Source organism: Elephantulus edwardii, unplaced genomic scaffold (assembly GCF_000299155.1).
Source record: "Elephantulus edwardii isolate Elephantulus edwardi_28Jun2011 unplaced genomic scaffold, EleEdw1.0 scaffold00018, whole genome shotgun sequence".
NCBI lineage: Eukaryota > Metazoa > Chordata > Mammalia > Macroscelidea > Macroscelididae > Elephantulus > Elephantulus edwardii.
The window spans coordinates 3,052,312-3,064,147 of NW_006399768.1; the positions used below are offsets into that span (position 1 = coordinate 3,052,312).

Consider the following 11,836-nt stretch of genomic DNA (forward strand, 5'->3'; position numbering starts at 1 on the left):
ATATATATATCTATATATCTTCTAAAGGACACTGTCGGTCTTACAAAATTGCATCATGTAATCTCCAACATTGTTTTTACCACTAGGCTGTATTTTCCAGTTACTGATTATACTTGGTTTTCAATTTTCGTATTACAGTCACAAGTACTTGTCGGTGAACCTTGATTGTATTTTCATCAATTTCAGAAGTTAGTAAAAATATTTAATTTCTTAATCTTTGTCTTTAATATTTGGTGCAGAAATTAAAAATGTATTACTTTGTTTTCCTATTACACTTATGAATATTACATGACTACTGAATATTTCAGAAGTACCCTTTGGAGGGAACAATGATGAAACTTCGCCTCATGTACTTTGGACATGTTGCTAGAAAGTGCTATTCCTTGGGGAAAGACATGACGTTGGGAAGGGTGGAGGGTCAGCAAGGGAAAGGAAGACCCTCAACAAGCTAGATTGACTAGGTGACTGCTGCAAGGGACTCTTGTGTATCAGGAAGTGTGGGGATGACTTATGGTAGAACAGGGTTCAGATCTTTTATTCATAAGGTTGCTATGAGTCATGCTCTACTCAACAGCACCTAACAACAACACAAAAACTAACAATTTTGACAGTTCAAGATATATCTTACTCTTTTTGGGAATGAATCTTGTACTACATATTTTAGATTATAATTTCTAGAATATGATAGTGTGGTTAAAAATTATCATCAGAAGCAGTCCATTTGAAAACTCTAAAATAGTCCATGCAATTTTTTACTATTTCTAATTTTCCTAGATTAATATTTCATGATTTCCATAATACGATTATTGAAGGATATTTTCAACTGTCTGCTATTAGGGACCTCTCCAAAGTACTGAAGAGCATTGGTGTCTCTCTGGAGACTAAGGTTCGTCTGATATAGGCCATGGTCTTTTCTATCACTTGTTATGCATCAGAGAGTTGGACAATGATTAAGGAGGATAGAAGGAGAATTGATGCTTTTGAGCTGTGGTGCTGGAGAGGAGTATTGAGGGTACCAGGGACTGCTAGGAAAACAAACAGAATCATCCTGGAGAGGGTTAAACCAGGCAGCTCCTTAGAGGCAAGGATTCTGAGGCTCCATCTAACATACTTTGGACATGTTGTAAGGAAGGACCGGTTATTAGAGAGGGACATCATGCTTGGTAGGGTGGAGGGACAGCACAGGAGGGGAAGAACCTCTATGAGGTGAATTGATTCAGTGACTGGGGTAATGTGGATGGGAGTGTCAGAGACAGTGTGATTGCCACAGGACAAAGCAGAGTTTAGGGCTTTTGTACATAGGGTCGCTATGAGTCTCAAGCAACTTTACTGCACATAACAACACCACCACAACAATACTTCATGATTTCCATAATACAATTATTGAAGGATATTTTCAACTGTTTCTTCTCTTTTTGAGACATAGCACATCATCAAATAAAGGCTCAAAAGCTTTATTCCATTGCAACTATTAAGGTTGACTAGACTTTGCGAAGACACTTCATTCCTAGTTGTGCATGGAACAACTTCAAATCAAGACTCCTCTTTTAGTTCTATAACAATATTTCATTGCTACTTATTAGGCTTTCACTGGCCGGTTTCTAGGAACAGCATCATCAGTTCCTTCTAAGTTTATCTAAGATAATAATATATTTGATGGACTTCAGTATGTTTAAGGGAATTAAGAATGAAATCAGTAGATTACAGCAGCAATAAGATAGGGCCGGAAATACAAAGTGTCTAGGAAGTGACCAATATTAATGATTTGTGGGACTATCTACTTCTTGACTAAGAAATGTTTGGTGTTTGGAAGGAAGATCAGTATGTTTAGAACTATTGAGAAGAGAAATGAGTTTTACTTAAGGGTTGATGAAAAGAAGTCTTTTAATGGTGACATGAGAGATGCAGAAAGAAAACAAATTTAGAATGAAAGAGAAGGTATAGCATTGTGATGAGAGGCATTTCACAGAGTTTGTTAGTAGGAGAGATATATCATTTGCCAAAGACAAGAAGACTTGGTGGGAATGGTTGTGCCTGTCCTTAGTAACATTTCTAAACTCTTATATTTAGCAAATTGAGCTGCAAGTTGGAAGGAAACTAGCCACCTGAGTGTGTTAGACTCAGCAGAGGTAGGACTTTTGAGCACAGGCATCAGGAAATTGATATGCTGTTAATCCTTTCCTTCCTGAATACATCGGTATGGCTTGGCATGCAAAACAGAGCCATCTCACTACATGTCTGTTTGCTTCAGATGGCACTGGGTCATATGTCATACAAGCTTTCTTCAGTACTCACTGTAGCTAATGCTTATTTGGCATTCTTGCACTTTCTCTTTATTTCAGAATAGATATTCTTTAAAAATAATGATGTTTGGAGACCATTCCATTTTTCTTTTTAATTAAGAAGAACTTATAGTTCTTGAGCATGGAATGGCAGAGGGAGAATTGCCATATGGCTCTTTGGATGAAAATCTCACAGAATCCAGAGTCCAGGCTTACCTCTGGCCCCTGGCCCATGTAACAAATACCACAGGTAACAGTTAACAGATCCCAAGAGAAGTACATGTCCATGGTACAGGAGTTTCAACATTGCTCCTTTGAAACTTAATTAAATACAGTTTTGAGGAGGAAATACTTATTGATTGCCTGAGGAGATAACCTAAATAGATAAATAAATGGTGCTTTGTTTCTGACTACTAATCTGGCTAAGCAGACACACTAATTTACAACAAAATTATTATGCCTCTAACACTGTTACAAAGATGTCTTATTAACTTGAGAAACAACTGATAGAGGAACAAGTATTTACCAAAGTTTAAACACCAAGTTACTATATTCTTTGTGTTTAGAGAAAGTCATTTTTGTACAAGGAATACGGTGGTAACTGCTCTTAAACAAATCAAAAGCATAGCAGGGATGGAAGAGAGACACATCCCTCAGGTGGAATGTATTTTGAAATGGGAATGAGAGCTGAGCTTGAGCAATTTATGGAACATTCTGGAACCTTGGGGAATGTAGAACTATAAAAATGAACACATCAGCATTCCTAAATCTCTCAGGCATGGCAGAATTCCCTGATAAAATTTTAAGAGTTTGAGAATTTTGTTTTCCAGTCACAAAAATGCTTACTTATAAGACATTAAATTATCCTGTTGTATCCTGATGCATGTGTTAAAATGAGACTCAATAGAGCTAAAATTTTTAAAGAAAAAAAAGGGAGAAAGTACATTTTCTCTTAAAGTGACTGAAGGAAAAGTATACTAATTGATATGATTCATTCAGGAGGCTGGACTTTATTAGAGGGAATATGGCATCAAAAGTGAATGAAGACTCTTCCACAGCCAACATAATACTAATGACACAGCCTTGCTTGCTGAAACTGAGGATGACCTGAAGCGCTTGCTGCAGAAGGTCAAGAACTATAGTCTTCAATATGGATTGAAGCTCAACATCAAAAAGACAAGAATTTTTCAAGATTGGGCTACTTGGAAGCCTCACGATATGAGGAGAAGAGCTTGAGGTTGTTCACAATTTCAGCTTGCTCAGCTCCACAATCAACACTCTTGTCACCAGCAGTCAAGAAATCAAAAGACAAATTGCACTGGGAAAATCTGTTGTCAGGGACATCTCCAAGAAACTAAGAAGCAGTAATATCAGACAAGTGACTAAATTGTCACTGATTCAGGCCATGGTCTTAACAATTATGTAAAGTTGTTGAAAACCTACTGGGAGTCAGCAATTATAGCTGTTATCTGGTGACCAACTGGTTGCTCATCACAGATGTTAAATTTTATATTTATCTTAAAAATATTTTCATATTTCAAATTATATGGGGGGAGAAACCTTCTGTAGGTATTTGGTTTCATAGCTTTGATGCTTTTCCTTCCAGTTACCATTTAAAAGGGGGAAATCAGAATTAGGTGTGAAAATCATGAGACTTGGTCATGTAGGAAAGTGAACATTTTGTTCTGTAAGTTTTGCTGTGGCCTTTTGATGCCCTCTCTTCTCAATGTGTAGGAATGTTAAGATCAACACCTTAGCATGCCACTAATTCTTCCCTAACTGCACTCTAAGTGACCTCCTATAATGAGATTCTCTTTTAAGGATCATTTCCTTCTTGCATTTAAAAACAGTTTAGTGTCTTAATTATTATTTTCCTATGTCATGATAACTGGTAACGATTTCAATTTACTTTCCTAAACAACATTAGAGAACAGATTTTTATTTTACCCATGTTACATTCCTCTCCCCTTAATGTCAAAACTTATTTCAAGAGAACACATTTACTTGAAAACAATGGAACATCTTGATGTTTTTAAAAAACCTATTTTTGACAACTTCAAATAAAATCTTATTTAAAATACACTGAGAAACTGATACCTTATAGTCTGGGAACATGCATGGTACAGGTTCAGTTATGAAGCAATTCACTGAAGCTAGACTGTTACTATAGTGGTAGTGATTGTTGTTGTGTGTTGTCATGTTGCCTGAGTTCATAGTGACACACGATAGCTTTGACCCTTGTCTTAGCTTGAGTCAATTTCAACGTTTCTGACACACCTACCCTCATTATCTCAGTTACGGCATCCTTCATCTCATCCAGGTCTTCCTGTCTTACACCATCCGTCCACCTTTCCAAGCTGATGCCCTTTTCCAAGGCCTGGTCCCTCCTGGTAGAATGCCAAAATACGTAAGACAGAGCTTCAAAATGCTTGCCTCCAAGAAGCAGCTTGATTTTACTCTTTCCAGGACAGATTGTTTGTTCTCTTGGCAGTCCATAGTATGTTCAATAGTATTCTCCAGCACCACAACTCAAAGGCATCAATTTTCCCTCCACCATCCTTAGTCATTGTCCAGTTTTCTGATGAATTGCAAATAATTGTGAAGACCATGGTTTAGGCTAGGTGTACGTTAGTCTCTAGAATTGTGAAAAGAGTGCTCATTTTGGAATCAAGCAAGCTTAAATTATTAACAGTCTCAATCTCTTCCCCATTAAGTATGAATCATAGTAACCCAATGAATAAGAGGTCTGAATGTTGTCCTAACCTGTGTTCGATACACTCAAGCTAATTGCTACAGTCACTGTGCCAGTCCACCTGGTTGAGGGTCTTCCTCTTCTTCGAAGTCCCTCCATCTTTCCAAGCATGATATCCACACCTGAGTAATCACCTCTCTGAGCAATATGCCCAAAGAATGTGAGATGAAGCTTCATCACCTTGGCTTCTAAGGAGCAATCTGACTTCATCTTCTCCAAGACATATCTGTTTCTTCTTTTGGTAGTCCAAAGGATATTCAACACCCTCCCCTTTAAACACCAGTTTAAAGGCAACAATTTTTCTTCAGGCATTTTTATTCATTGTCCGGCTCTCAGATGCATAGTAAATGATTGAAAAGACCATAGCCTAAGTCAGGAAAACTAAGTCATGACAAACTAATGTAATTGCCTTTCAGTAATTTGGAGACCTGCATGATTACAAGTTTTATCAGTGTTATATGTGTCTTGGTCTTCTGACTTCTGGTACCAAGAACATTGATTGTGAATCCAAATAAGATGAAGTCATTGAGAGTTTCAATTTTTCTTCAATCTATTATTATATTGCCAATGGTATTATGGTGAAATTTTTGTTTTCTTAACTTTGAGATATAATCCATCTTGAAGGTTGCATTCCTTAATCTTCTGCAATGAGTGCTTCAAGCCTCCCTCACTTTCAACAAGGAAGGTTGTGTTATCTGTATGCTGTTGTTGTTGATTACTTTTGAGTCAAGCTTGACTCATATGAAAAAAGATATAATGCCTTCCCATAACTATCTTCAAGTCCAAGTTCATAGATTTTACAGAGGCATGTGATTTAGGAAGAGGATGTCACTCCTGCTCCCAAACCTGTTTTACAACTAGGAGCTCCACCAAACACTGTCCACATTGGTAAATCATTCTGGTATTTGATAAGCCAATGGTACAAGGTTTAGTGTCACAGCAACTTCATACTGCACATTGACAAAAAGTGATTTACAAAGTGGAAGAGTGTTCCTCAAGATATAAGCAGCACTAGTTTCATTTAGCAGTGGTTAAGTGTCATCAAGTCAAATACAACTGAGAATAAGTTTTCACAAAAGACCTGAACTCTCTTCTATAACTAACATAATTTCTGTACATTTATAGAGTTTAGAGAGTTTGTAGAGTTTAGAGAGCTTGAAGAGTTTCCAGAGGCACCTAAAGCTATGCCTTTGAGAAGACTTCCATCTAGGTCATCTGTATAACAAGGGTTATTGATGAGTTTTCCTCTGATCCTGATACCACCTTCTTTTTTATGAAGTACTGCTTCTTGAATAATTTCCTCAGCATACAAATGAAATAAGTATGGAAAGGGATATAATCATTAAACACATCTTCCTTAATTTTAACCTATGTGTGTTCCTTTGTTCTGTTAGCACGGCAGCATCTTGATCTAGTTATAGGTTTCACACGAGCACAATTAAGTGTTTTGGGATTTCCATTTTTCTCAGTGTTAGCCATAACGTGTTGTGATCACACAGTTAAATGTCTTTGTATAGAAAATAAAACATAAATAGACATTCTTCTGATATTCTTTACTTTTAACCAGAATCCATCTGATATTAGTATTGATATGCCTTCTGCCATGATCTGTTCTGAAAACAGCTTAAAATTCTGGCATTTCCCTATCTATGGATTGTTCTAGCCATTTAAAAAATTATCTTAGCAATGTTTCAATTCCATGCCATACTAATGATAACAAACTAATTGTTAGTTAATTTCCACACTCTGTTGGTTCACATTTCTTGGGAATGGGAGCAAATACGGATATTTTCCAGTAAGTTGGCCAGGACGCTATCCTCCAAATGGCCTGGCATAGACCTGTGAGTGCATCCAGGGCTGCATTTGTCATACTAATCATGTCAATTGGTATCCCATCAATTCTTGGGATCTTTTTTTTTCTTCCCAGTGTCTTCATTGCAGCTTGATGTTCTTCCTTCCTTACCATAGGCTTTGAATATTGTAATTGGTAAAGCATTTGTCTGTTAGTTTGTGTACTGAGATAATTTGTGGGCTGCTGCGATACTGAAAGCTATACTACTGGGAAAGTTAAAAGCTTGAAGGATTATCCATGGAGGACAGTTTTTAGTAGAGCTCCCAGACTAAGACATACTAGGAAACAGGATTGGCCACCACTTTTTGAACAACAGACCTTTGGAAATCCTATGAGGAATGTGGATAGTTATAGTAATTTAGTGGTATAGTCCAGTTTGGAAGTCAGTTAAAATAAGAAATAACAATAAGAAACATATTTGATAATTGGAATATGGAACATACACAGCTTGAATGTTAGAAAACTAGAAATTGTAAAAAGTGAAATGGAAAGAATGAACATTGAAATGCTAGGCCTTAGTGAATTGAGATGAGATGATGAGATGAAATGAGAAGAGATGAGATGAGATGAAAAGAGGTGAGGTGAAGTGAGATGAGATGGACCAGCTTGAGCCACTTTGAATCAGATAATTATCCAGTATACTTAGCAGGGAATGAAAAGCAGAAGAAGAATGATATTGCAATCATAGTAAAAGAGTAAATTTTAAGTTCTATTCTGAAATTCAACATTGTGAGTGATAGAAGATCAAAGAAGGCCCATTAACATGACTATTATTCAAATATATGTTCCTACATCTAGTGCCCAAGAGGGAGAAATGAAGAATTTTTATCAAATCTTGCAGTCCAAAATTGACTGAATATGCATTCAAGATGTGTTAATGAAAATTGGTAACTGGAATGAAAAAGTTGAAAACAGAAAAGAAGGAATAGTAGGTGGAAAATATGGGCTTGGTAATAGAAGTGAGACTGGAAATAGAATAATAAAATGTTGTCTTTTCAGTGGTGTATTCATCGCAAATGTTGTTGTTTTTAAATGCCATCGAGTTGCCTACGACTCATAGCAACCCTATAGCATCCCTAATCCCTGCTCTATCTTGTGCCAATCTTATTTTCTCTGACACTTCTACGCCCATTCCCCTAGTCACTGAATCAATTCATCTCATCGAAGATCTTCCTCTCCTGCGCTGTCCCTCCACCTTCCCAAGCATGATGCTCCTCTTCAAGGACATATATCTCCTTGTAACATGTCCAAAACGTGTCAGACAAAGCTTCATAATCCTTGCCTCCAAGGAGCATCCTGGCTTTACCCTCTCCAGGACGATCTTTTTATATGGTATATTCAGTACTCTTCTTCAGCACCACAGCTCAAAGGCATCAACTCTCCTTCTATCATCCCTAGTCATTGTCCAGCTTTCTGATGAATAACAAGTAAATGCAAAATCTATGGCCTAGATGGAGCCTTCTTAGTCTCCAGAGTGACATCGTTGCTCTTCAGTGCTTTGGTGAGTTCTCTGACAGCAGACTTTTCCAATACAATTAGTTTTTAATTTCCTGACTTTCTGGTACCAAGAGTATTGATTGTGAAATCAAGAAAACTAAAACAGGGAAATACTCCTAGGAAACTATCCCATTGTGACTACCATGTGCTGCAAATGGAAGAGGCACTAAGCCACAAGAAGTCAATCCTGGAAGCAGCCGTTCAACCCAAAAGACTTTTCCTCAAAACGGTTTGAGATAGGTAGCCTTTGCTAATACTAGTATTTGGTATTTGGACTTACAGACTCGTAAACTCAAGAAATACTAGCCTCAACATAAGAAATTTGGAGCATCATGAGGTGTTAGGAATAACAGAAGCCCACAAAGCTTGAGATATAAGCTATCATATCAAGGGCTAGATGGGGGAGACAGGTGTTGCATGGAGTAGTTTTGAAATCATTGCAAATACCTTTTTGAAAAGACACAAACAACAACTTTACACATATCTCACTTTTTGGGCTGCATAGGAATTTTATTGACTACATTGGTGGAAGAAATCATTAAAGAAGCTCAGTATCAGCAGTTAAAACCAGGCCAGGGGAAGACTATGGGTCAGACCATCAATTACGAATATGCAAGTTCAAACTGAGGCTGACGAAAGTTAAAATAAGTCCACAAGAACCAAGATACGACCTTGAATCTATTTCATTTGAATTGCAAGATCATTTTAAGAATATGTTTAAGATATTGAACACCAATGATCAAAGACCAGACGAATTGTAGGCTATATCAAGGATATCACTATGAAGAAAGAAAGAAAGAAAAAAAAAGAAAGAAAACAAAACAGGAGATAGAAAAACCTGTAAAGTATGTCAGAAGAAACTCTGGAAATTGCACTAGAACATTGAAAAGTCAAACAAAGTAGGAATATTCAGAAATAAAAGAGCTGAACTGAGGATTTCAAAGGGCAGCTTGAGAGGACAAAGAAAAGTAATGTAATGGAATGTGCTGAGAGCTGGAATTGGAGAATAAAAAAGAAAAGAACTCACTCTGTATTTCACAAGCTGAAAGAACTTAAAAAAATTTAAACTTTGAGTAACAATATTGAAAGATCCTATGGACAATATACTGAATGACTCAGAAAGCCTCAAAAGAAGATGGAGGGAATACACACAATCTTCGTACCAAAAAGAACTGACTGACATAATAATTTCATGAAGTACCATATGAGCAGAAGCCAATGATAATGAAGGAGGAAGTGGAAACTGCATTGAAGGCATTGGAAAAATAAGTCCCCATGAATTGATGATAAACCAATTGATTTGTTACAATTAATAGATGCACTTAGATATGTTCATCAGTCTATACCAGGAAACTTGGAGGACAGATGCCTGACCAATGGATTGAAAGAAATCCACATTTGTTTCCATTACCACAAAAGGTATTTAAACTAAATGTGGATATTATCAAGCAATATCATTAATATCCAATGCAAGCAACATACTGCTGAAGATCATTCAAAAATAGTCAAAAGATTACATAGATAGGGAACTGGGAGAAGTTCAAGTAAGATTTAGGAGAAGTCTCATGACACAAGGGATATTTTTGATGATGTCATATGGACTCTGGTTGAATGTAAAGAATACCGTAAGAATGTCTATTTGTGCTTTATTGACTATGCAAAGGCATTTTGCTGTGTGGATCATAACAAATGGTGGCTAACATTGAGAAGAATGGGAGTCCCAGAGCACTTAATTATGCTCATGTAAAACCTATAGATCATCCAGAAGCTGTTCTGTAAACAGAACAGGACAACACTACGTAGTTTAAAATTAAGAAGGGAGTGCATCAAGGCTGTATTTTCTCTCTTTACTTTTTCAATCTGTATGCTGTGGAAATAATTCAACAAGCTGGACTCTATGAAGAGGAATATGGCCTCAGGATCAGAGGGAGACTCATCAATAACCTATGTTACGCAGATGACACAAACTTCCTTGCTTAAAGAGAGGGAACATGAAGCACTTGTTCCAGAACATCAAGGAGAGCAGCCTTCAGTACAAATTGCAACTCAGTGTGAAGAAAACAAAGATTCTTACGACTGAACTGATAGGCAACATCATGATGGATAGATAAGAAATTGAAAATGTCAACAACTTCATCTTACTTGTATCCATATTCAAAAATAAGGAGACGCAGAACACACAGAAAGCCTGCATTTAAAGACCTCTCCAAATTATTGAGGCATAATGATGTCAGTTTGAAGTGTCTGATTCATGTCATGGTCTTTACAATCACTTCCTATACATTTGAGAGATAGACAATGAAGAGGGATGAAAGAAGAATTGATGCTCATGAATTCAGTGTTGGAGAAGAGCTCTGAATATCCCATGAACTGTACAAAAAAACAAACAAAAATGTCTTAGGGTATATTTGGAATACTCTTTGGAGGCAAAGACAATGAGGCTTCACTTCACTACTTTGGGCTTGTTGCTATGAGGGACTATTCCTTTGAGAGGGACATAGTACTTGGAAGGGTGGAGAGTCAGCAAAGAGCGGAAGACCTTTCATCAGGTGGATCAGCACAGTGACTGCCATGATGGGCTGTATTGTGCCAGGAAGTGTGAGGATGGCACAGGAGAAGACAGTATTCAGATATGTTGTTCATAGGGTCTCTATAAGTCGTATTCGACTTGATGGTACCTAACAACAGCAGCGACAAACTCCACCGGCTTTTGGTCATATAATATTTCGTGAAATATTTCTGTGTCACCCAGTTCTTTTAAGCTGTTAAATGCAAGCAAGAAGCAATAACTCAGGTTTCCTCCTCTGACAACCTAGCAGTACAGGGCTCAAATATACCAGCAGCTGCTTGGGATGAAGAAAATCAATCTGTTCTCATGTGATATACTGTCTCTGAAAACCCAATGGAGCATCAACAATTATTTTATTCAGACACGATGGTACTAAAAACTGCACATGTAGTAAGTGAATAGGTATAAAGCATCAAAACTCTTATCGAAAAAATAGTCTCTCCTTTCACTTCTTCTGAAGAGATTTCATTTCTTTTGTTGTTATTTCTTTTTTAAACTCTTGTGATTAGTAGATCAACATTGTATTAGCCATTAGTGTTCTTAAAAGAATTGAAACAATGGAAGCACTAACAACCTATGGATAGAGATAGACCCACACTGCCGTGGTGGTCAAGATAGCATGGTACTGGCACAATGACAGACACATAGATCAGTGGAATAGAATTGAGAACCCAGAAATTAGCCCATCTACATATGGTCAGCATGGTATGCATAGGAATCAGATCTACTACATCTGTGGAAGGAACCGCTGGAGAAGCTCAATATCAGCTGTGAAAACTAGGCCGGGGCCTGATTGTGGAACAGACCACCAATTACTCATATGCAAGTTCAAGCTGAAGCTGAGGAAAATTAAACCAAATCTAAAGGAGCCAAAATATGACTTT

At 37.2% G+C, this 11,836-nt stretch overlaps 1 protein-coding gene across 1 annotated transcript in view; it reads left to right on the forward strand.

Annotated features, from left to right (window-relative positions):
- Window positions 1–11,836, forward strand: part of GALNTL6 (UDP-N-acetyl-alpha-D-galactosamine:polypeptide N-acetylgalactosaminyltransferase-like 6) — a 2,113,891-nt gene that overhangs the window by 784,202 nt on the left and 1,317,853 nt on the right. The gene's annotated exons all lie outside the window — the stretch shown is intronic.